The 23,156-nt window shown below is 40.6% G+C and overlaps 1 long non-coding RNA gene across 1 annotated transcript; it reads left to right on the top strand.

Moving 5' to 3' along the window:
* The first annotated feature begins 6,361 nt into the window (after positions 1–6,361).
* LOC137467021 (uncharacterized) lies at positions 6,362–20,583 on the top strand. The gene is made up of 3 exons (XR_010995377.1): positions 6,362–6,518; positions 18,828–18,890; positions 20,463–20,583. It is a non-coding gene; the product is annotated as an uncharacterized lncRNA (long non-coding RNA).
* The last annotated feature ends 2,573 nt before the right edge of the window (positions 20,584–23,156 follow it).

The raw sequence follows: 23,156 nt of genomic DNA, 5'->3' as shown, positions 1-23,156 counted from the left end.
AAATGACACTCAGCAGCCACCACAGAACACCAAAAACCCTCCAGGACCCCTAGACTTCTAAAATTCCTTCTAAGAGAGGAGACTGTGAGTGGCTGGATGCAATTCAAACCCCAGACTTTGTCAAAGGCGGAAAAGATTGGGCAGGTGGAATTGTGCTTTAATGGAATTTGTCCCACAGGATTAACAATGGAATACCAGATATTTCTATTTCTATTTCTATTTCTATTTCTATTTCTATTTCTATTTCTATTTCTATTTCTAATTTTTAATAAATAGAGCTGTGATTGATTCTGATCATGATTAGACAGAAGGGGTCTTAATCCAAGTTATTTACTCCACAGGATAGAAGCTATAACAATTATTAGAATATTCTGCTCCAGGAAGCAATTTCGAAGTCAACAGGGCCTTGCTGGAGTGGTTTGAGCCCATTGCAGGCAGAGCCTCCTGCTCCAGCAGGAACTGCCTTTCCTGTGCCGGGAGCAGGGCAGGTCCCGCTGCAGGAAAAGCCGCAGGCCAGCCCCAGCACAGGGAAGGCCTCGGGCACAAGGGCAGAGTGCCGTGCTGGGAGCTGTGCCAGGGAGAGCCTGAGGCACCAAAGGCACCTTGGCAGCAGCAGCTGCTTGCAGGGCATGTCCAGAAGCCTCCCTTGGCAAGCCCGCCTGGTGGCCAGCACTGCAGATCTGCTGCCTCAGGGCTCATTTCTGGCTGGGCTCTGGAAAGCCACTTCTGCTCCAGGAGCCTGACTGGGAAGCCATTGGCCCTAGCACCTTGGGGACGGGATATTAATGAGAAAACTCTTCATGCCAGCAGAGACAAGGCAGGGGCAGAGGAAAGGGGAGAGCCAGGCCCAGGGGACAGGGCTGCCATGGTGATGGCTGTGAGGTCACTGCCAATGCAGCAGCCTGGCTGCCTGTCATGGTTTGATAGTGGCACAATACTAGTGTCCCTATGAGAATACACCTTCTCAGTATAAATGTTGTGAGATGTTATCAGGAACAGAGCAGAGCAGGCTTAAGTTTATTAACAAAGGGAAACAACTTTATTAAACTACTACTACTACTACTACTATAAGGGACACACACACACTAAATTTAGGATGAAGACCCTCTAAAACACCCCTCTTCTTACCTAATTTCTGAAATAACTATGGTGAGACATTACCTGGGATTCTTGATTAAGTTGCCACCCTTCAGATAATTAATACTCAGTCTATTAAGGGAGAGAGGAGTCTCTCTTGTACCATAGACTCCCTAGGAAACACAGTTGCCATCTCCTGTGTTTCTATGTCACACATGGCAAGAGCCCAGAGAAAATTTGCTGGTGTGGCACTCTCTTTTCCATGCCACAGTGCTCTCACCACTGTGCATGGACAGACTGCTCATAGGGCTCTTTTAAGGATGTTTTGCTAGTGGCTAAAAGAGACCACAGTTCAGCTTCTAATTTTGGGACTACAGTCTTTCTCCATTTTCCCCCTAAGACCGAAGGTCCAAGAACAGAAATCGTCTTCTTCTTAAAGACAGAGGGTATCACCATTCCCACTTCAGCTTTTTCTGTTCTTGCCATTTTTGTGCTGGTGGTTGTTGAAGCAGGTCTCTTTGGTTCACCACTGCATCCCCTTAAAATGCAGTCTTTATTGTAGAAGAATTTGGTTCAGTCTATGGCTAATAAGAAAAGTCTAGCCACAAGCCACTCCATCATCTCCTTCTGCATAAAAATTTCCTCTTCTAACATTTCAGATCTTAGACAGTCTCTCTTCTACTTTAAATCGAGGAAGAGTAATATTTTACAAAGCCTTCATTTCTTAAGAAAGGGTTAAAAGTTCAGACTCCCCGGACGGCTGAAATCTCTGCCCAAAAACTAATTCCTAAGGCTGGGCACCTCCCCCCCCCCCCCCCCATTCTCCTCTACCAGCAAATTTACAAGTACTGTCCAGACTCTCTGTCTCTCCCCTCTAGGGTGGGGGTGAGGGGGGAACAAAGACATCTCTGCTTCTCTCCACCCTTCTATCTACAAGAGCTAACTCAGTCTAGACTTTCAGCCCCCTCAACTCACTTCCACCAAGCCACATAGTTTCCTCTCTCCCCCCCAGCCTGTGGCTGGGCAGGAGAAGTCTACACAACACTCTGACCAAAACTAAAGAAGCAGCTCCCCTAAAAGTTTTTACTTTTAACCCCCCTGTATTCTCAAAAGCGTGTCTATACCTTCAATAATCACTCTAAATACCAATATCCAAACCTAACCACTAATTAGTTTAACCCAACTTCCTAAGAAAATTCACTTCCATGTCAAACCACAACACTGCCCTCAGCAGACATTCTGGCCAGAAGCCTTGTGAGGTCACCCAGCACATCAGAGAACCCACACAACAGGAATTCCATCCTTGGGGAGGGGATGGGATTTCACTACGTCAGGTTGCAAAAGATCCTCCTCTCAGACAATTCCTGGGATGGTGCACCCACTTCTCCGGAAAAACAGGTGCAGTTTTGTTCCACTCTGTCCTGGCTTGGTGCTGGCACAATGCCAGTGCACCCATGAAAATATTTTCCTCAAATGGCTACTGTGAGTTGTGACCAGAGACCAAGCAGAACAGGCCCAAGCTTAGAAATAAACTTTATTAACCTACAATTATAATAAAAGGAACACTCAGAATTCAGAATGAAAACAATCCAAAACATTCCTCCTCCCCCCACCCAATTTCCACCAAAACACAGTGTCACAAAACCTTGTTGGGCCCTCAATCAAGTTACCACCACTCAAATAATCAATTCTCAGTTCATCAAGGGGAGACAGGAGTCTCTCTTGTACCGTAGTCTTCCACAGGAAAAACACTTGCAACCTCTGGTGTTTCCATGTCACACACGGCACTGCCCAGAGAAAATCTGCCATCGTGACATACTCCTTCCATGTACAGTGCTGTTGCCGTAGAGCAGGACAGGAACAGAAATGACTCCAAGTCAAAGGCAAGAAAATGAACTGATTTATTTCAAATGTACCACTCTATTTATAGGGAACATCCTGCAGACTAATTTCATTGGTCTTAGAGTAGAAACATCTCACACCATTGGCGTGCAGTGAATGACACACAGTGGCAGAACATATCTGTAAACAATGTGAACAACAAAATAGATTAGAGAATTACTTACATTCATTCCCAACTGTATCCCAGGCTCTCGCCTGGTTAGAAAATCCTCTCTTTTTCTCTCTGACTGAACTGAGAATATCCACACAGTGCTCTCACCACTGTGCATGGACCAAAAGTGCTCATAGAGGATGCTTTGCCAAGTACCAAAGAACAACAGTTTCTCATTTTGGGAAACCAGTTTCCCCCCATTTTCTCCTCCCCTGAGGCTGAGGGTCTCAAGAACAGAGATCTTCTTCTTCCCTGAAGACAGAGGGCACCACCACACCCTCCTCATCTCTCTCTGTTCACTCCTGCACATGGCGTCACTACAGCAGGTTACTCTCACTCCTGCACTGGCAATCACTGCAGCAGTTCACTCTCAGGCTCAAGCCATTCTATCCCCTGAAATGCAGTCTCTGTGTTACAGATGAACTGGTTCAGTCTATGGCTATACAAGAAAAAGTCCAGCCAAAAGCCACTCCATCATCTCCTCCCACCTAGGATTCTTTCCCATCTTCTTCTGACATCTCAGAGCCCAGGCTGTCTCCTACTTCAGATTAAGAAGGATTAGTTTTCCACGAGGCTTTCTTTGTCCAAGAAAGGGTTAAAGTCTCGGGCTCTGCTGGCCCCAGGACGGCTGAAATCTCACAGCAGGCTGCCCAGGACTCCCAAGGCTGGGCACCCCCCCACCACACCTTCTCTTTCTCCTCTGCCAGTGTACTGCTGGCACATGATATCAAATTTCAAGGTGGCACAGGCTCTCTCTCTCTCTCTAGGAGGGCTGCCTCGGACATTGCAGTGTTTCTCCGCCTCTCTGTCCTGCAGGGGCTGGCCTGGTTCCACTCCCTTCACCCCCCTTCTCTGTCCGGGACTCCTGGCCCACCTCAGCCTGGGCCTGTGGCTGGGCAGCGGAGGTCTGAACTCTTCACTGACCGGAACAAACAAAGAGAGTTCCCCTGTGAATTCTCTCTTCACTCCCGGTGTCATCTGAGGCGTGTCCAATGTCTTCAGTGGTCACACCAGGTGGCAATATTCAAATCTGACCACTGATTGGTTTGGCTATAACTTCCCAAGAAAACTCACTTCCTTGTCAACCTACGACAATCCATCTTCTTGATGTCTCTTAGAGTTATCCCGTCTGGACTGGGAGCCGAGTTTTTGCTCATCTCCTGCACATTTTTCTCCATTTCTTTCGCCATCATTAAGTCTCCGAAAGCACTACTGTCAGCTTTCCCATTAATTTGGAAGTTCCCAAGGCTGTCGAAAACTCCGGGTGTTTCCCAATTGGCTTTAAAAACTGAGTAAAGTTGCTGGGTGGGATTTCACAGGATATGCAATTCAGGAGAATTTTAGCAAGCTTGGCCCTATCTACATGGAACAGGTCCTGGAAGCGATGATAATGATCTTTCTTAAGTGCTCTTCTTTTCATCCACTTTTGAAAAGGTCTTCTTGGTCCTTTTTCCTGGCTCCCCATTTTTCTCTTCTCTCGGCTTGCTGTTCTTATCTGGCGTATTGATTCAAGGCATCAGAAGCAGTCCCGCGCTGATTGGTTGATTGCTGATTGCATCTCCTGGCCATCTAGTAAGTGCCTGAATGCCCGCGGGAAGGTGTTAATTGTCCCAGCTGATAGCCATTCACTGAGGCTTCTGAGATAATGGGCCTGCAGCTGCCCCTCCCTCTGTCGGTTGGTGTTTCCCAGCTGTTGGTGTGCTTATCAGGGTGGTGACTCATCTTGGGATCTGTTTTCCTTCCAGCCGCTGACCCTGACATCTTTGTCTTCACAAAATATATGTAAAAGAGGACAGTGCTGATGTGTAGCAGTGTAGTGCCCAGCATAGGATATAATTTTTCAATATGAAGCAGGATTTTTTTTTCCAAAGAACTGCCAAATAAATCTCACCTAGGAGAATAGGCATGACAATTTGTTTTCAGATTGTACCTTAACAACACCCTGCACTGAGCCAGACAAATGCACACAAACTTAAATAGAAGTGACTGAGCCAGAAAATAATTATCATAATTATATTCCAGTTAGTCAGATTAATAACAATAAAATATTTTTCCTTCCAGAGTGCTGTTTATTAGGCAGCACCAGAACTTAATATTTTTTTTGCTTGTCACATGGTTTGTGAGAGATCTTGGAGAAAAATGTTTGGGTGGGTTTTTTTTCCCTTTATTTCATTCTGGACTTTTTCTCCAAAACACTGGCCCTAATTTTCATCATGATTAGGATGTGCAAATGACTTTTGCAGTAGGTCTGGCTTTTCTAGCAGGAATGCTACATTGTCCATCCAGTGCCAGGAAGGTGGAAATAGCCTTAATTTTATGTTCAGTTAAATACAGGATTTGCCTTTCTGACTGATGATTTCCGAATAGTTTAGCTTGGAGAGTTTGCTTGTGGAAGAACTGATTCACACGTTTATTTTCTTTTCCCCAAAGTAATGACTACCGAAGAAGACTTAACTATCCTTGTGCTCTTTTCTGTATGTTGCTTGTGTCCTCATACAGAATTGCATCCACAGAATATTCATTAGGCAGAATGTTACAGAATTTTTTTGCAGCATTATAGATTCTTTCATTAGTTTCACAGAACATAATTTTTTCTTAATTACCTCTTGAAAAATATTTGAAGCTACTGTTAATTCACAGTAAAACTTTAGTGTCAAATTTTTGATTTTAATAGGGATCTTAGAGTTGTTGCTACTGGATATTCCCCTTTCTATACCATCCTCATTGAATTGGAATAAATTATCTGTGAAGATCCCTTGTTTGGCTGGAGACGGAGGCCTGTGTAAGCGATGTGAAGTTCAACAAGGCCAAGTGCAAGATCCAATTCCTGGGTCAGGGCAATCCTTGTTATCAACACAGACTGGATGATGAATAGATTGTGTGATGACTAGGCTGAGTGCAGCCTTGCAGACAAGGACTTGGCAATACTGGTAAATGAAAAAAAAATTTATTAAGAAATTTTTACGTAGAAAAGTATTTTGTGAAAATAAGTATTACCCAGTTTGGAAGTAAAAAAAAAAAAAAAAAAAAAACCAAAAAAAAAAAAAAAAAACAACTCAGATAACTGTAAAGTTAACAGGAACTGTATTATGACTCTGGAAAGACATGCTCCAAGACTGCACTTATCTCACTGGTATACTCCATACTGGTTGCTTATATTTATAAAAGACACTGATGCGTCATATACAAACATTTTGATTATAAAGATTTTCTTCATTTTCCCACAGATTTGCTGCTTTCAAACAGCTGCATCCCATTCCTGGGCTCAACAGAGGGACTTGATTTTCGAGCCCTGCTGCTAGATGAGGAGAGGGGCCGGCTGCTAGTCGGGACAAAGGACCACATCTTCCAGCTCAACTTGGTTGATGTAAACAAAAATGTAAAAAAGGTCAGTGGGCTTTCCATGGAGTTTATCTCCTAAGTTAAATTTTGTTAAATTCCATTTTTGTGTGTTTTGTGTTTTTATTTATTTATTTCACACTGGGTAACTGCAGATTCGTTGTGCAATGCAATTTACCAATATTTGGTAATCTCACCTCCCACAGTTATACATATTATCTTAAATCAATTGAATTTCTCATGCTATATGATCTCCTGTGTGACTGATGACCTGCAAGAGATTAGCTATGTGGAAGAGCCCTGCAGTGCATGAAAATAGCATCAAAATATCAGCAAACAGGAAAAATGTAGCTCAGAGTTTTCACTTCTCAACTTCCCTGGTCATGGTTACCCTCCTCATTCATAAGCATTTGGAAGGAAATAACTGAAGACAGCTCTTTCATCACTTCCTGGCGTCACTAGGATTGCTTTACTGTGATACTGAACAGAGCAGAGGCAATTTAGATGGTTTAAATTCTAGTAAAATGTAAGTGGCAATTTTAGCATTTCTGTTAATATCTAGAATTACTAGCAATAGGAAAAGCTTCCACTGGGATCTGCTGCAGTCCCTTGCCTGTGCCCAGTGACAATGTGTTAAATTGAGATAATAAGATGTCAATTTAGCCTTCAATATTTCTGGTAGATATGGTGAACTGGAGCTTTGGTAAGCGCAGTTGACTGCTACGAGTGAAAACCAGATGCTTGCATGGGAACACATGAAAACTGGTTTCCTGCTTCTTCCAGACATGAAGAAAATTTGAATTGTCAGCTGTGTTTGGTATTTTCTTTAGGCACCAGAGGGGGGTTTTAAATTCCTGTGTTCTGCTGCCAGTTCTGAAGAGGCAACTGACCCTGAATTAACGTGATTGCATGCAGGGGCTGAACAGGTGGAACAAGAGACTATTTTGCCCACATGTTTGAGGGCAACACTTGCTGTCATTGTATAGAAGAGATACAGTACCAGGCAGAACATCTTGCTCCTCATCTTGACTTCAGCAATGCTGCACATGCCAGTTTTTGTACAACTCAGATTTTGAGTATTTCAGGAAATTTCTTCCTGGGATGCTTTATCAAGCACTTAACTTGCTTCTGTCATCTCAGTAATTGACTCAAAATCCACCACCCCCTCAGGATATTGCATTAATAACAGCACTGCTAATTATAATCACAAATTTTCAGACTACAAATTGATTGGTGGTGTAGGCTTTCTGCAGAAAACAAGTTTTGTTTGTGTGAAAAGCAGAGTTCTGTTTCTGTGGGATGCTGCTTGCCTCCTGAGAGATGCTGAGTGCTGTCACTCCCCATTATGTTCAATGGGGCTTTATGAGCCCAGACCTTGCTGGAGGTGGCAGCACCCTGCGTGAGCCACGCCTCAGTCCAAGCTGGTGACATTTTGCCTTTGGCCAAGCCACCACTGATCATTATGGACCTTGTGCTTTCCAAGAAGAGTAGAACAGAGAGCCAGGAGAACTAACCTGCAGTCCGACAGTGCTATAATGTTACAGAGAAAAGACTCTGTGTTGGAAGGAAAATTTGCCTTTCCTAAGGTGAATACAGAATGTATGCTTACATATCTGTGGTAACCTGAAAGGAGGGAATAAAATTCCTAACCACTTGCATATCTAGACTAAATATGCATGCAGGTTCAAATTCTTCTACTTCTTTTAGTAGTAAATTAATAACAGTTTAACTATTCAGATAATAATTAAATTCTCAGAAAAAAACCCACATGAAGCAAAATATATCTAAGTGGGAAGAACTGACTTGAGAAGCCTTGCAGAGCATCCTGGTGTGATGATTTCCAAGGCCTGCATGGGCATTCCAACAACTTTTATAAATGTATCTTCTTGTGTAAATGCCCAGGTTACACAATGCAATGTCACACAAGTGTTTCTCTTTAATTCCACTGCACTTGGCTGGTTGAATCTTGTCAGTGGAGGAAAGGGATGAGATAAAGGAAATAGCCTGAGGAACTGTGTATAAATCTCAGTTGCTGAGGAGGATGCTAGAGGATACTCTACAGTAGCAGGGAAGTGTCAGAAAGTAGCATTTGCCAGTGCTGTGTTTAGCCTGACCGTAGTTTGGGTTGGCACCAGGCAAGGCAGCTCGCTTCCAGGCTTTCCCAGCATGAGGAAACCACACATGTTGGGACTACAACGGTCTGAAGTGTGTCCTTTGTACTCCTGTGGAGTACGAGTTGTCTGGGAAAAATAATCTGCTTACACACAGCCACTAAAATGAGCAGAAATTGATTAGAATATTAAGTTTCTGCCTATAAATGATGTGTTTATTAATGACTTCGAGGAAGGACTGTGGCAAGCTGAGGGGGCAAGAAAGGTGTAACAACTTTGAGACTAGAATGCAACATTGTTCATAGTTTAGGGTTTCCTTTCTTTAAAACAAAGCTGAACATTAACTTTCAAATGCTCTTATTTTAATACAGCTCTCCGTTTCAGATATTTGTTTTGTTAGGAGCTACTGATACCTTCAAAAGCCAAGTCAGAATCCCCAACAATTTATTCTCGTATGTGGATATAATTAATAGGCATGAGTATATTTTAGAGTCTGAAGCTCTGTATTAAGACATTTCTGGAATACTATTCAAAGAAGCACCCAAAGCATTGTATCCTGATCTCTTCTCTAATTTATACATATATAGAATTTAATAACTTCCTTAAAAAAAACTATTTATTTACCTAAATTAGTTAATTTGACTTACATATATTAAGTTATGGCTTTATTTCCTAGCGTATTTTTCCTTATGAAATAAATCAATAGTTCTGCTGGAGTCCCAATTTCTTAAATCATTGCAGTTGTTATTCAATTTATTGTGTAATAGGTTGAAAACTTCCTTAGCTGGCAGCTTTAAAAAAAATCTGTCTGGTTTCCAGTGCTTGCAAACGTCATTATAAAGCAACAATAAGTACCACAGTGTATTAAGCAAGTCTTCCAGAATGACAGGCGAATGCAGAAAGCTAAAGTGATTATAGTCAATAAATATATAATGTTTAGCAATGGATAATCCCCTTTCTGTAGCAGGGATACATACATTTTCTCTGAAGTTTTCCTGTATAGAAGCCTTTAGCTCCTGTTGCTGGAGCAGCATTATCAAGTGCCACAGTCTTTTTTTGAAAGATCCTCACATGCCTGACAAATTCTGCAAGCTGTTTGCAAACTGGAAGAATTGTGATTTCTTCCTATGAGTAAAATAAAGATGGTCAGTGAGAGAAAGCTGTTCTACAGAAGGCCTCTGTGCCATTACCACCTGAAGTGCTGTGTAAAGCAAAAGGAGGCTTAATAGCATGAGAAGCTAGAAAGCTGGAGAAGAAATTCTGTCGGAACACCAGGCTCGGGGATCCTGCTGGAAATATTACTCTAGTACATTGAATTTTCTTGTGGGTTTGCTTAAAGCCTTTTCTATTTTACTCCTTAAGCTAAATAAGTAGGAAATAGAAAATGTTGTCAGCTGGGTAAACAGTGAGTAAATAGCTGCAAAACAGTGGTGCCCCTTTCTGTGGCTGTGCTAACAGTGCACGTGGGGTTACATGTCAGCGCGATTATCACGGTGTGATCCGCAGCGCAACCCGCCCAGCTCCACGGGAATCGGAATGCTATCAAGGCCTGACAAGCTTTTGAAAAGCTGCCAACCTGCAGGAGCTGTCAGTGCTAGAAGACACAGCCCCATGTGGGCCAAATCGATAAACATGTCAGATCCCCAAGTAGCAGCTTTGGAATAAGTTGTTTTCATCTGTCCCAGTGTGCACTGGCTCTGGGTCACAAATTATCATTGCTTGGAGCATCCTTGGTTTGTAGCTGCTACTGTTTCTCTGGCATGTACAGCCAGCTTGTGACATCCTTGAATGCCCTCTTGTATTGACTGTTAACTGTATTTCACAGGGAAAAATATACATACGCATAAATATATATTTATCTGCTGGGTAAATGCTCAGGAAATAGCTGCATGTAATTTTTTTCGATAACTCCATTGCTTGCCAGCAGTTCAAGTGGGCTTGTATTTCAGCACTGCTTGCAGTGTGACCCACCCATCTCTGCAGGAAGGGGAACATGTGTGCAAATACGTATGCATACTTATGTAAAACAGCACCCTTGAGATGCAGGAGCAGAATTTTACATTCATTGCTCTGAGAAACTTTCTGTCAGTCTATATAAGCATGGTCTCAATTAGGAGTGAATCCAGTGGGAATTTAGCCAGTACCGAAAGGAGGCTTTGGTTCTTGCCATCAGGCCTGAGCCTCAGGAACACATACAGAGTCTGAGGTGTTTACTGCAGCCTTGAAACACCGTAATACCAAGTTGATTCTTCTTAAAAAATATGTGTTGCTTATTCTATAGCTCAAAGGAGGTTAGCTTCCTGCTTGTCAGCAAAACTGCAGACAGTCTGAGAGTGAAGCTTTCTTGACCTGTCAGAAGAAAAAGTTTGCCAGGAAACATAACTGAAGGCCAAAGAGTCATGTGGAAACCACGGGAGATATTTAAATTGATGAAAGTGGGGCATTAGGATAATCTAGGATAAACCCAGTGAAACTTCAGGTTAGGGACTTGCAGAGGTACAGGTGATATCTTTGTGCTTGCTAGCCCTTGGAGGGGTCTTACCTAGGAGCTATTGACTCTATAATGTTGTTTGACAGACTTAAATTCAGGTCCCTGTGTAGACAAAGTGAAAGCTTTTGACAAGTGTTTACAGACACAAATGAACAGATAGAGCAAGATGTGAAGAAAGCAGTATGAATCCAGAATGACAACAATCCTAGGTGGAAGAGAGTGTCTCTGTTGCTTCCTTTTGCATTGTTGCCATAAATTATGTTCCCATAAACATCCGCTGTCATTTTTGTGTTTTACCCATGTGTTTAGGTATAAAGAATGGCCAGTATCCTGCTCTCTGAAAACATTTCCTTATATTGGTCATTGGCTTTTTCAAAGGTAGGATTTGTTTTTAGTCTGAAGTGATAAACATGTCAGGAGCAATGCCATTTACCCTAAAAATCCTGGTGCATGGTTTCCTTTTAGGAGAAACAGACAATAGTCAGAAGTCTGCTGTGGTTGCGCTGTGGAAAATGAAGTGTAGAAGCACTGAAGCCTTTGAAGATTTAATCCAGTGTAAACCAAATCAGCATCTAATCTATTTTCTTTAAGCTTTCACATGTGCTCATAACATACACATGAAAATGCACTTTTCAGAAAACCCTTGAGGCTGGAAGTATTGGCTGCTACTTAAGTTGTGTTGGAGATCGCAGTTTAAGAGGAGAACTGGGGCATGTGGAGATGTTGCTTTGTCGCAGACAGATGCAATATTAAAGCCCATTTGGTTCTAATATGAGGTTTCACTCTAACAGCCGCCTGCCAAATTTAAGCTACCAAAATCTTGTGAATATGTCTTCCAAATATATAGATTTTATTTTCCTCTGACTTCCAGTGCACTTTACTCAGTTTGACAGCTCCATGAAAATAAAGAATGCCGTGCACTGACACTGGCATTCCTGCTGTGTTGTAAATCACTTTGAAACAAGCCTCATATTCTCTCTTCCTGTTACATCAGATGATATATATATTATATATATCAGAGATCCAATTTTCTGTTACTATGAAATAATTGGAGATGGAAATTCTGGTCAGTTTATTTCGTTGGATGTGTGTTGTAGGTATGGGAAATAGTACCACAGGTGAAGGTCTGTGGCAGATGAAAAAAATATTAAGGATACCTTCTTGGCTTTTAAGGATCTCTTAAGTATTTCTGGGAGTTAGCTAAACCTTGATGAAACTGCTATAAAGAAAGTTAGATAGAAAAACTCTAAGGACAACCCGGTTAGTTTTCAAATACAGGGAGAAATATAGATGAGGAACTTAGATGTATCAGCTTCCTCTGTTTGCTGATGACTTTAAAATATTGAATTCCAGAGTACAGCAATTACAGTGGAAGTCAGTTACGAGACCTGCTTGGGGTAAAATTCCTGTTAGGATTTGTGTGTGAGAACAATCTGTCCAGTTCCTCAAGCTGTGGACTTCCCTGCTGCCCGCATTAATGCAGCAGATGTGAGAGATTTAGAGAACAACTGGTATATGAATATGGTGTGCTAAAATCAGATCATTTTCTCTCTAATTAGTGCAGTTGGTTGGGGCATGGTGCAAATACTGTCAAGGTCATGGAGTCAGTCCCTGTACAGGCCATTCATTTAAGAGTTGAACTCAATGATCCCTGTAGGTCCCTTCCAACTCAGAATATTCTGTGATTCTGTGATAATTGTAACACTCTTTGTTTTCCACGAAATAATACAGAGAATGCATTAAATTCTTTCCAGTGTCTTCTGGGAAATTCAGTAAATTTTTAGTGCTTGCAGTAATTTTCAGTGAAGTGGCCTGGGGTCAGTATACAGCAGTGACAAATGTCCTAGTTCTCAGGATGCAATCCATGAACACCCACTCTTACTGCATTGGGGCATGACATTTGTGTTACTGTCTTATGCAGCAGGGTGACATTCTTATTGGATCACTGCTGTATGTTTTCTCAGTGCTCCTTGATCTTACTGTTTTTCTTTGCTTTTGTCTTTTGAGCTATGAATTTCAAAGTGCTTCAGAAAATCAAGAAAATAAAATTTTAAAAAGTCACATTATTGTCATTTTACTGGTGAGAAAATTGAGACCTGACTGTCGCATATAGTAAGGCAAAAACAAAACTAGGATTAGACTGTCTCCTGGTTTACTTCAGTCTGTTTGGCTCATGTTGCCTCTTTACTGTATTCATTTTATGGTCTCATTGAGCTAAGTCATGATTTTTTTTTTTTTTTTTCATACAGTGGGGTAGTTTTTCATGGAGCAGATTTTCTCAGGGGGAGTATATTGCATATGCCAATGTGACAAAGGGTTTACAACTCAGTCTGGCTTTGTTCTTCAGAAATGGAAGTTGGGACTGTCATATGGGGAATTTACCCATACCGGTGAGCCTAAGCTTCTAAGTTATAGTGTACATGCTTCACAAAGCCTTAATAAGACATTTTGAAGCCCAGGAAGCTGTAATTTTATTGCATGCCTTCCCTCAAGCATCAGTATGATGAATATCTAGTACATAGAATGAAACAAGGGAAGAAAGCTGTCCTTCTCTTTCTGCATCAAGCAGCTGTTTAAAATCTGTATTTTCATCTAAATGCTTTTATCACTTTTCCTTCCTTTAAAATAGGGAGGGAGCAATCCCTTTCTTCCCAGGCCCCAGATTTGGTGTGTGAGTGTTTTGAGAGGTGCTGATCAGCTGATGTCCTTCACTCCTGGGTAGGGACACACCCTGCTGGTGCTCCATGCATCACTAGCAGAGCACTTGGGGGTGTCTGGTACCAGGGGCTGCACTGATTGAGAAGTGCTGCAGCACGTGCACAGCATCAGGCACAGGAGAGGCTCTGGTGAAAGCCCCAGGGCTGCTGAAAGCCAACAGCCTCAATGAGACACCCCAGTGCTTGCTGCTGGCATGAGCGTGGCTATCCTGGGGACCTGCAACTGGCAGGAGTCACACTGGTCAATTGGTCTCACTCCCTGCTAGCAGCCCCACCTACCTCATGGAGCAGTTATTCCTTTTGTAACCCAGCTGTTACAAGTGGCCCTTTGGGATACTTCATGCAACTTCTTTAGGAATGTTGCTGTGGAACAGATCCTTGTTACTCCAATGTTTCAGATTTAATTTTTGTTAAAATCTATGATCTGTTATATATATTTATTTGTGAGCAGTTTATACCCATTTCCTCTAGCTGTTTATAATTCTGGTCTTTAGAGCCCTTTGATTCTTCCTTCATAATTTAACTCCACTTGTATTAGTGGTGCTTTCCAACTTTCTGTCACCTGCATGTGCTGTGGCAGAGTTCTGGGTTTTTATCAAGGCTGCTGAAGGGTACATGAAACAGGATGAGCTCTGACCCTGTTTCTTGAGGAACTCCATGAGTAGCTTTCTACCTCAAGTTCTTTACTTATCAGACCATTTTTTTCCCTTGTACTAGTGCCCGTTTTTTGCAGCTGAGCTAATCAGTTTCCATGTGACAATTTAGTAAATACTTAAGTGGAGCCATGGGGAAGGGCAGCTCTAGCACCTTAAAGTACTTCAGCTGGGTTATTAAAGTACAATATTAGAGTGAACCAATGTCTGTTTACCAAGTTATATTGTCTTCTCTACCACACTCCATTTTCATTGGAAACTTGTGTTATCTCTTCCCTAACTAAAAACTTGATTTGAAACCTTACAAACAGATGAAGTAAGACCAATGGCTTTTTAAATTGTTTAGGTAGCTTGTGGTCTTCCTCTTTTGTATTGTGGACAATATATACCATTTCCACCCATTTTATGAAGTCCTGCACCATCCTAGATCTAGAAGCCTAACTGGAAGTGATTCTTGAAAAAGCTGTAATTTCACACAACATTTTTCTTTGTAATCAGACTTCACTGTCTTATTTTTGAGAATCCCTTCTCCTAAGGATTTATAGTCTGAAGTGTTAGCTTAGGAACAAAATCTGATACTGAGATAGATAGATACTGAAAAAGGAGTTAAATACCGGTATTGTTAATTGATGACAGATAGCAGCTGAATTAAGCTCTTTTGGAATGAGAGGGGTGGATCCATATATTATATATTATATATATATATATATATATATATATATATATATATATAGCATCCACATACTAATTTATATATCACATTTTTTAAAAAATTTGCTTTCCTTTTCATTCCTTTCTCATAGTAAAAATGCCTATTTAGTGGACAGGAAAATGTTACTTTTAGAAATCTGCTGCTCCTGATTTAGAAAAGAGCTTTGTGGTTTTAAATGTTTTGTTTAAATCAGAAATCAATTTCAATCTACCCTTTAAAGTGATACCTTATCTGTCCTACACTTATGTACTGCTTAATTTCATACTCCTGGGAGGTATTCTTTCTCTCTGATAAAAAAGAGCTTATTAACTTTCATTTATTAGGAGAATTTAATTTCTTTCCTGTTGCTAAATTTAAGAAAATATTTGAAGAATGATTTAAAAGTAATGGTAAGGTTGTTTTGGGTTTTTTTTTAAATGGGCAACAAAAGATAAAATCTGGAAATCCTGACAGTAGCAAATCTTTGGAATTTTGATATGGTTATTTTAAAAGGAAAATAAACTGAAGATTTAGAAAAGAATCCTATTTAAGTATACAGTTCCCATATTCCAACTAGTTGCATTCTTGTCTTAAATTCAGTAACTCTGCTAAGCTATGCTAAGATTTTTCCAGACATTTCAAATACAGATATATATATATATATATATATATATATATATACTATAAAATATATTAAATATATAATTTGTACTGTTTGTAACACAAACTGATTATAACTTAAGTCAATGTTGTTGTCACCTTTAATATATAGTGCCTGGTTATCTGTCTTTTGTTTCCATTCCTTGAAACTTTTGCTTATTGAGGAATATGGGAAAAAAATATTAATAAGATGTTACCATTGTGAATAAAGAATGTAAGTAGAAAAAAATATTTTAAAAATTACCAATTTTTAAGCTTCAAACCATTTAAAAGCTCAATGATTTTAAATCTAACAGAAACTCCAGGAGCATGTGGTCTTACTTTTTTGGGATTTTGTAAAACTAAGTAACTTATCAGAATAAAATATAACAGTAGAAATTAATTTCACCCCCTACAGAAAAGTCAATACAGATGTGTAACGTTACTTGTGTCAGTGTTTGAGGGAACCAGATCTGTGGTACTGTTACACAGCATGTCCTGTAATAAAAAATTAGGTTTATGCTTTCTTGCTCAGCACATCAACTCATTATTTATTATGTAATTTTCTTGATGTATTACAGTTTAGAACTGACAGTTTCTGGGAACCTCTCATTTCTCATATGTAAAGCAAATAAATATCACTTTCACTACCCCATATATAATTACAAATTGATTTTCAAGTTGGATCACTTAGCTTCACTTTTCATTGTCTAATGCGGCTTTCTGTAATGCTAAATACTGAGGCTGTTGACTAACTAGGGAGTAAAACAATTGATTTTTTAATATAATTGTCTGTGGTCAATTAATATAGAAGTGGGAGTGTGTGTATTTCAGCCTTGCAGGACAAACACTAATTTCCATGAAGGGATCTGTAGAAGAATGGAGAGTAAGTCAAGTCCATTAACCCTTCTGATGCCTTGAAGCAGATGTCTCTGTTTTTAACGCCTCCAGTTCTTCTGTGTATTTGACAAGGAGAGCTGGGCATTTTCAAAAGCCTACAAAGGGACATCTTGTCTGCCTAACTGGATAACTAAACTTTTGCCAAACATCTCCCAAGCCCCTTGGCCTCTAGGCTTTTTCCTGTAAATGATTCAGGGATCTAGGGCAGAATTGGCCATAAAGTTTATGTACAAGAGAGCTGACAGCTCAGACAAATCTCCTTGGCCAGATGTGTTTGGAGAGCCATGATCTCACATACCTCTCTCTGTTCCTTTTCATCAGCTTTTCTTCTTAAACTTGACCTGTGTTGCAATGGAGACTCATCCCACTCTGCCCAAGCAGAGACCAGACTGGACCTACCTTCAGCCCTTCCTGATATTCCCAGTACTTTCCTCTGTGCTTCCTGGCACTGTGCACTGTGCCACCCATACACCCTGGCACGGCTGATTTCAGGTTACATTTTTTTTTATACTTTATTCAGAGGTATGTGGTCAGGGTGATGACCAGATCATTCTGAGAAAATGCTCTGGGAAAGCAAAGTTACGCTCCAGTGCTGCAATGCTGCTACACTGTCTTATCTCTGACTCTGTGTAAATGTTGTAGAGGGTTAAGGTTTAAGTAACTTAAACTACATTATCTCTACTAAGAGGTTTTTATCAGAAAGGTAACTAAATTCACGTGAGAGGAAATTAATTTCCTTGCAGAAATCCAGTACATCCATTTTCACTGGGAATGAAAAAGGAAGAAGTAAAATCAAGTGTTTCCAGATTGAGAGGAACGGTGACTGTAGGTTTTGGGAAATGAAGGTGCTTGGCACAGGACAATGGCTTTTTGCTTTCCTTACCCATGTGGGACTGAGCCTGTGTACGTCAAGTCTCTTCCTACAAGGTGCCAACAGCTGGGTGGAAGGGAATATGACAGCAGTCAACTACTCTTGTATGCCATTGAGTTGTGCATCCTTCCTTGATGATGTTTTTATTTCTGATGCATATTACAATAATTCTTAATTCTTATGGATTTGCTATTTAAGATTTTGTAAAGTGTGATTGGAGACTACTCTAAAGCATTTGTGACTACTAATGACCTGCTGACTGGTGCCTGGGACTTGAGACAATGTACTAATCAATATTAGCTTAAAAATTAGTGTGGTTTGTAGTGTTTTTACTATTAGTTATAAGAAATAACAGTTTTGCCTTGTCAAAATTAGAAGTAAAAATTACCCATTTTTATCAATGTCGTTGTAGAAGAATTTTTATTTAGCTTCTATTTTAAATTTATTAGAATCAAACCTGTACTCAATCATATCCAGTCTTGACTGCTTAATTGAAATCAGTGAGGCAGAACCTGAGCTGTTGTTCATTTATATTTCTTCACTTACATAATAATTTGGATTACAGTAACTGATAGTATTTTGCCATCTGGATTCATCTACACCAAAACCCATTTTATAGAATTCTTCAGGGCAGATTAAAAAAGAAAGAGAAACAATATCAATATTTAATGCCAATTATCTAAGGTCCGCAATTCTACTCTAAACTTCTGTTTCATTTTCTCAGTAAACTCAGTTAATGTTGACGGGTGACATTGTTAAACCATGCACGGTTGATTTCTGTGAAATGTACTTTTTGTTCTACAAATTTCCCTAGAGCTATCCTTAGTTTTTTGAAGCTAGTTATTTTCATTTGAAAATTGGCAGAAAGCTAAGTATTTTTTATAACAGTTATACCAAGTCCACTGGCCTAAATTCTTCACCAATGTAATTTGCCTGGCTTTGCATTCAGTTTAGTTTCCAGATGATTTGGCTCATCATAACTTTGAGGGAAACACATAGTAGTGCCAAGGTGCCCTGGCCAGATTAACAGAATGCTTTTTAAAAGTACACATAGCCAATGAAGAAATAAACAAAGATCGGGGGTGGGGGGTGGGGTTGATTTAAAACCTCTTAACTTTTTGTCATGGTATCTTGTATTTGAAGTCAAGTTCATTTCAATTTACAGGCAAGGTTTTTCAACATGCATAAATCTGTTTTAACTGTTTATTCATGGAATAATTAATCTAACAGTCACAGGACAGGTTATAATCTTCATAGTCTTTGTCTTATTTTAACTATGTTACAGATTTACTGGCCTGCAGCAAAAGAAAAGGTAGAATTATGAAAATTAGCTGGGAAAGATGCCCAGGTAAGCATGATGTATATTTTTTATTATTGCTGAGATTTAAGAATACGTGTGTGTTTGTTAGTAAATACACAAAATGCATTAGTAAGGTCTTGTTACACTTCTTCTGAACTAATGTCCTAAGTGTTTTTTCTTCATTAAAAAAATTACATTGCTATTGTTTTTAAAAACGAATGTTTTAAAAAATTCAATATTGCAGGCAGCAATTGTGCTGAGTTTTTCTTTGATGTAATAAATGCAGCTGAGAGATGAATGGACTTATCTCAGAAATGTATACCAGGCAATCCTTCCATGAAATCCTCTCTTTTCACATTAAAATGCTTCTTTTTTTCTTGGGAGTGTCCTGAATGTAGCTTCATTATAATTCATTAAAGAAACAGAGTAGTAGAGCAGTGTACAAATCAACTTAACTTGCAGACTGCTTGAGTTAGGGTTAAAAGAAGATGTCAGACTCAACGGCTTTTCTGTGGAACCACAAATTTTCATTAGGAAGTATATTTAAGGTACGTATGTGTATACAATACAACTTTTATATGTTTTGCTTGCCACAGATTACATCATGTGTTTAGAGCCTGCTATAAATGTAAACATTTCCTGGCTGCAAAATAAAATTTCTTCATTTTGTCTCAAAAAAATCTCCTAATTTCTATCCAGCATGTCAGTAGATTCTAGTGCAAAACACTCTCAGCTCTCTCCGCCTGAAGAATTTCAACTTCTTATTCTAACTTGTTGCTACCATTGTCTTTACAGCAGTCAAAACCTAAACAACACCTTTGCTGAGCACTGAAATTTTCTTATACTGGTGTATATGGAAGATTTGTGCTGTTCTATTTCTATACTAAGAGAAGAAGGAAAGGGTCCTGGGAGGGAAATATTTGTTTTGGACTCTCACTTAGGTGTAGGATGATGTCTAGAAAGTATGAACAGATCTTGTGTATTCCCTCTGAAGTACTTGTTTTTTGTTTCTGTATTAATTTCATTCTGGGGAAAGCTAGAGCAAGCCTTTTCCTCCAGCCCATGTATCATCCTTGGAGCACATAGCATCTGCCTGTGCTTCTCAGCAGGGACCAAGCCCAGCTAGAGCCAGGACAGCCTGTTGGACTCGGAAACAACCAAATAAAAGTCACCAGTAAGATGTGGTTGGTGCAGAGACAAAGCACACCTTTTGAAGTGTGTTGAAGCCTTTCAGCCCACCACAGTTACTTTAATCATGTAATCTTTGGTGTTAAAGCACCCTGAGCTGGGAAGCAAAGGCAGGAGCATTGGTAGCCAGACAAACCCAGTGGCTCTGCGACCTCTGCCCAGTTGTTGGCAGGTGTTGTTTGCTAGGACACAGGCTGAACAGATACCCTCCAAACTGTGCTGTGAGCACGCAGTTTCTTGTGGCTGTAAGCATTACAGCAGAATTAGGTTTGCATGTCTGATTGGTGAACTGCCTGGTAGATAGCCACTGTCAAATTGTAGCTGTCACAGCTCTGAACTACTTCATAAACAGTCCCTGCTACAGTAGTTTTAAGTACACCAGTCCTATGGCTGTAACATGAAAAGTAACCTTTATCTTTCTTTTTCCAACAGACACAATGTGCCAATTTTATCCGTGTTCTTCAGCTGTACAACCGGACCCATGTTTATGTCTGTGGCACAGGAGCGTTTCACCTTCTCTGTGGATACATTGAACTTGGAACTCACAAAAAGGTCATTTAACTTTCTCACTAGTGTGGCATGTCAAGGAATAGCCCTCATCTTGTTTAGCATTCATCATAGATTGGAAAATACTATGTGAGTGTGTAAAAAATGACCTGACAGCAGCCTGCATACATAATAGGGTAAATGGTGGATTTTGCGGGTCATAGGGGAACTCTCGTTCTCACATTTGGTATGTGCATATCACTTTTGAACAAAGCACTTTCCTCAGGCTTAATACACAAAGTTCTTTGGAATGACACTTCCATGTGATTAACTAAGTGAAGAGAACATCTAACCCAGATGTCTTCCTTTCTGGTAAGTCATTTCTGCACATGCTTTCCTTACACACATACATTCAGAGTTCAAGATGAAACATGTAGTTCTATCTTTTAATGTACATATACCCTTGGCCCACAGAGGGATTCTTATGCCTTGTGCGAAAGAGTAATGAACACTTTGAAAAGGGTCTCTGAGCCTGAGTGCAGGGACAGCATCTCAGGACTTTGCAATGTGTTGCAGTCTGGTCATTAAGGAGGTGTTGGGTGTTGTCCATCACTAGTGGCATATTCCTGAGCTGAAGTTTAGCAGCTGATTGGTCTTCATTTGCTGGTGACAAAGAAATCTCTATCCTAAGTGGTAAGTTGTTGCAGCAGATAGGCCTGCTAGGCCCCTCTGGAGATTAGCTGCCTAAGGGCAGAGAAAATGCATAGTCATGCTGACTAGCAAAAGAACCCCTTTTCCCGCGCCTCAGACCCTCTGTTATCTTCCTGTAAGACAACAGGTCAATTTGTACCCTGACCCACACCATTGGACCATTTCTCAAAACCCCTGTACCCTATAAAAACCCCTCAGTTTCCCTAGCTCGTTGGAAGTAAGCTGTCCCTGAACCCTTCACGGAAGATGAAATAAAGATCCTCCGGTGGAACCTCACACAGCGCTCCCCGTCTCTCTCTCCCTGCGTCTGCCCGAGGCACCCCAGCAAGCCTATGAGCTGAAATCACTTCTAAAAGAGCTGAACTTTGCTTAAGAGCTGCATATCACTATAACAGCTTGCTGGGGCTAGCCTGTACCTGGGAGCTCTGCCAAAGGTGCTTGGGCAGGAGGGTGTGCAGATACCCTTCTCACCCCAGAACACCAAGGCAGCCGGACCAACTGAGCCTGACCGGGAACAAAAACAATAGTAAATGTTTGAGATCTAACCTCCAAAACAGAAGAATTTTGGTGTTGTGTCAAGCAGCCACTTAGTACACAAGTCTCTTTTTAACTCCTGTACGTATCACACCTTGGCTATATTTATTCCACTGGCACTGTTCTCAGACAGTGTTGAGATGTGAGCTGTCTGGCTGATTGCCTGTGGTGCAGGCTTCCTATGCTGCTATAGCAATAGCTTTCTCTTTTCTTCAAGGCTGGGTGAAATTCCAGAATGCAAGAAATTACATCTAAAGTTACTAAATCAATTGACCTGAAAAAGAATAGGAATCATGGAACGGTTTGGGTAGAAAGGGCCCTTAAAGACCACCCAATTCCAGCCCCCCTGCTATAGGCAGGGACACTTTCCACTAGACCAGGTTGCTCAAAGCCCAGTCCAGCCTGTCCTTGAACAATTCCAGGGATGGAGCATCCACAGCTTCTTGGGTAACCTGCGCTGGTGCCTCACCACCCTCACAGGGAATAATTTCTTTTCAATATCTGATGTAAACCTATCCTATTTCATTTAAAGTTGTTCCACCTTGTTCTATCGCTTATACATGGAATCAAGGGAAGATCCTCATGGAAGAAAAAAAGGGATTAATGCCTGTCCAGACTGAGATCCATCATTATGTCCCCCACAATCTCTGGCTTGGATGACCAACCCAGAGGGGCTGCCTGAGCAACAGAAAACTGAAGCTGTGAGAAATCTACACAGTTGTGTTCTTTGCCTAATAAAGCATTAATGCTCCTGGTATTGTCCAATATTATATATTATATACCACTATATACCAATCTGGTGTATAATTTGGCTTACAATGAAATCATTCTGTAGACTTCTTTGCTTTGCTACTTTAAATATTCCAGTTCAAGCAACTGAAATTTTAGATCCCTTGGATCATGCTGATTTCTTAGCTGAATGATCAAATACACAGCTGAATAGACCAGAACAGCTCTCAGCAAGAGTATAAATAAGGCTCTGGTTTACCTCTGGGTCATTAGCAAGATCCCTTATTCACTCTATCATTGCACTACTTCATTTCATTTACTTCATTTGTGAAGGTTGTTTTCACCAGACCTTATGAAATTATGGATTTGGTCTGACTGTTCAGTCCGGCAGCCAGTCTAGACAAGGGGTCTGTCTCAGCCAGACATGACCAATTACCTTGTGAGAGGAAATGGAAGAAGAATCCTGGTATTGTCCATGTTCCCAGCACATCTTGATCATCCTGCCCACACGAGCTCCCAGTTCACTTCCCTTCACATCCTTCATGGCTTTCCTCAGGTGTACCTTCCAAGTGTAATCCCCTGTCCAGCACCTCCCACACTGGGCCCTTGTGCTAAGTTCTGGACATTTTTGCAATATAAATTCTTTCTACTATAATATAAATTCTT

The sequence above is a fragment of the Anomalospiza imberbis genome, unplaced genomic scaffold (genome assembly GCF_031753505.1).
Source record: "Anomalospiza imberbis isolate Cuckoo-Finch-1a 21T00152 unplaced genomic scaffold, ASM3175350v1 scaffold_50, whole genome shotgun sequence".
Lineage (NCBI taxonomy): Eukaryota > Metazoa > Chordata > Aves > Passeriformes > Viduidae > Anomalospiza > Anomalospiza imberbis.
The sequence above is the reverse complement of the archived record's forward strand: the minus strand, read 5'-3'. Positions and strand labels throughout refer to the sequence as shown.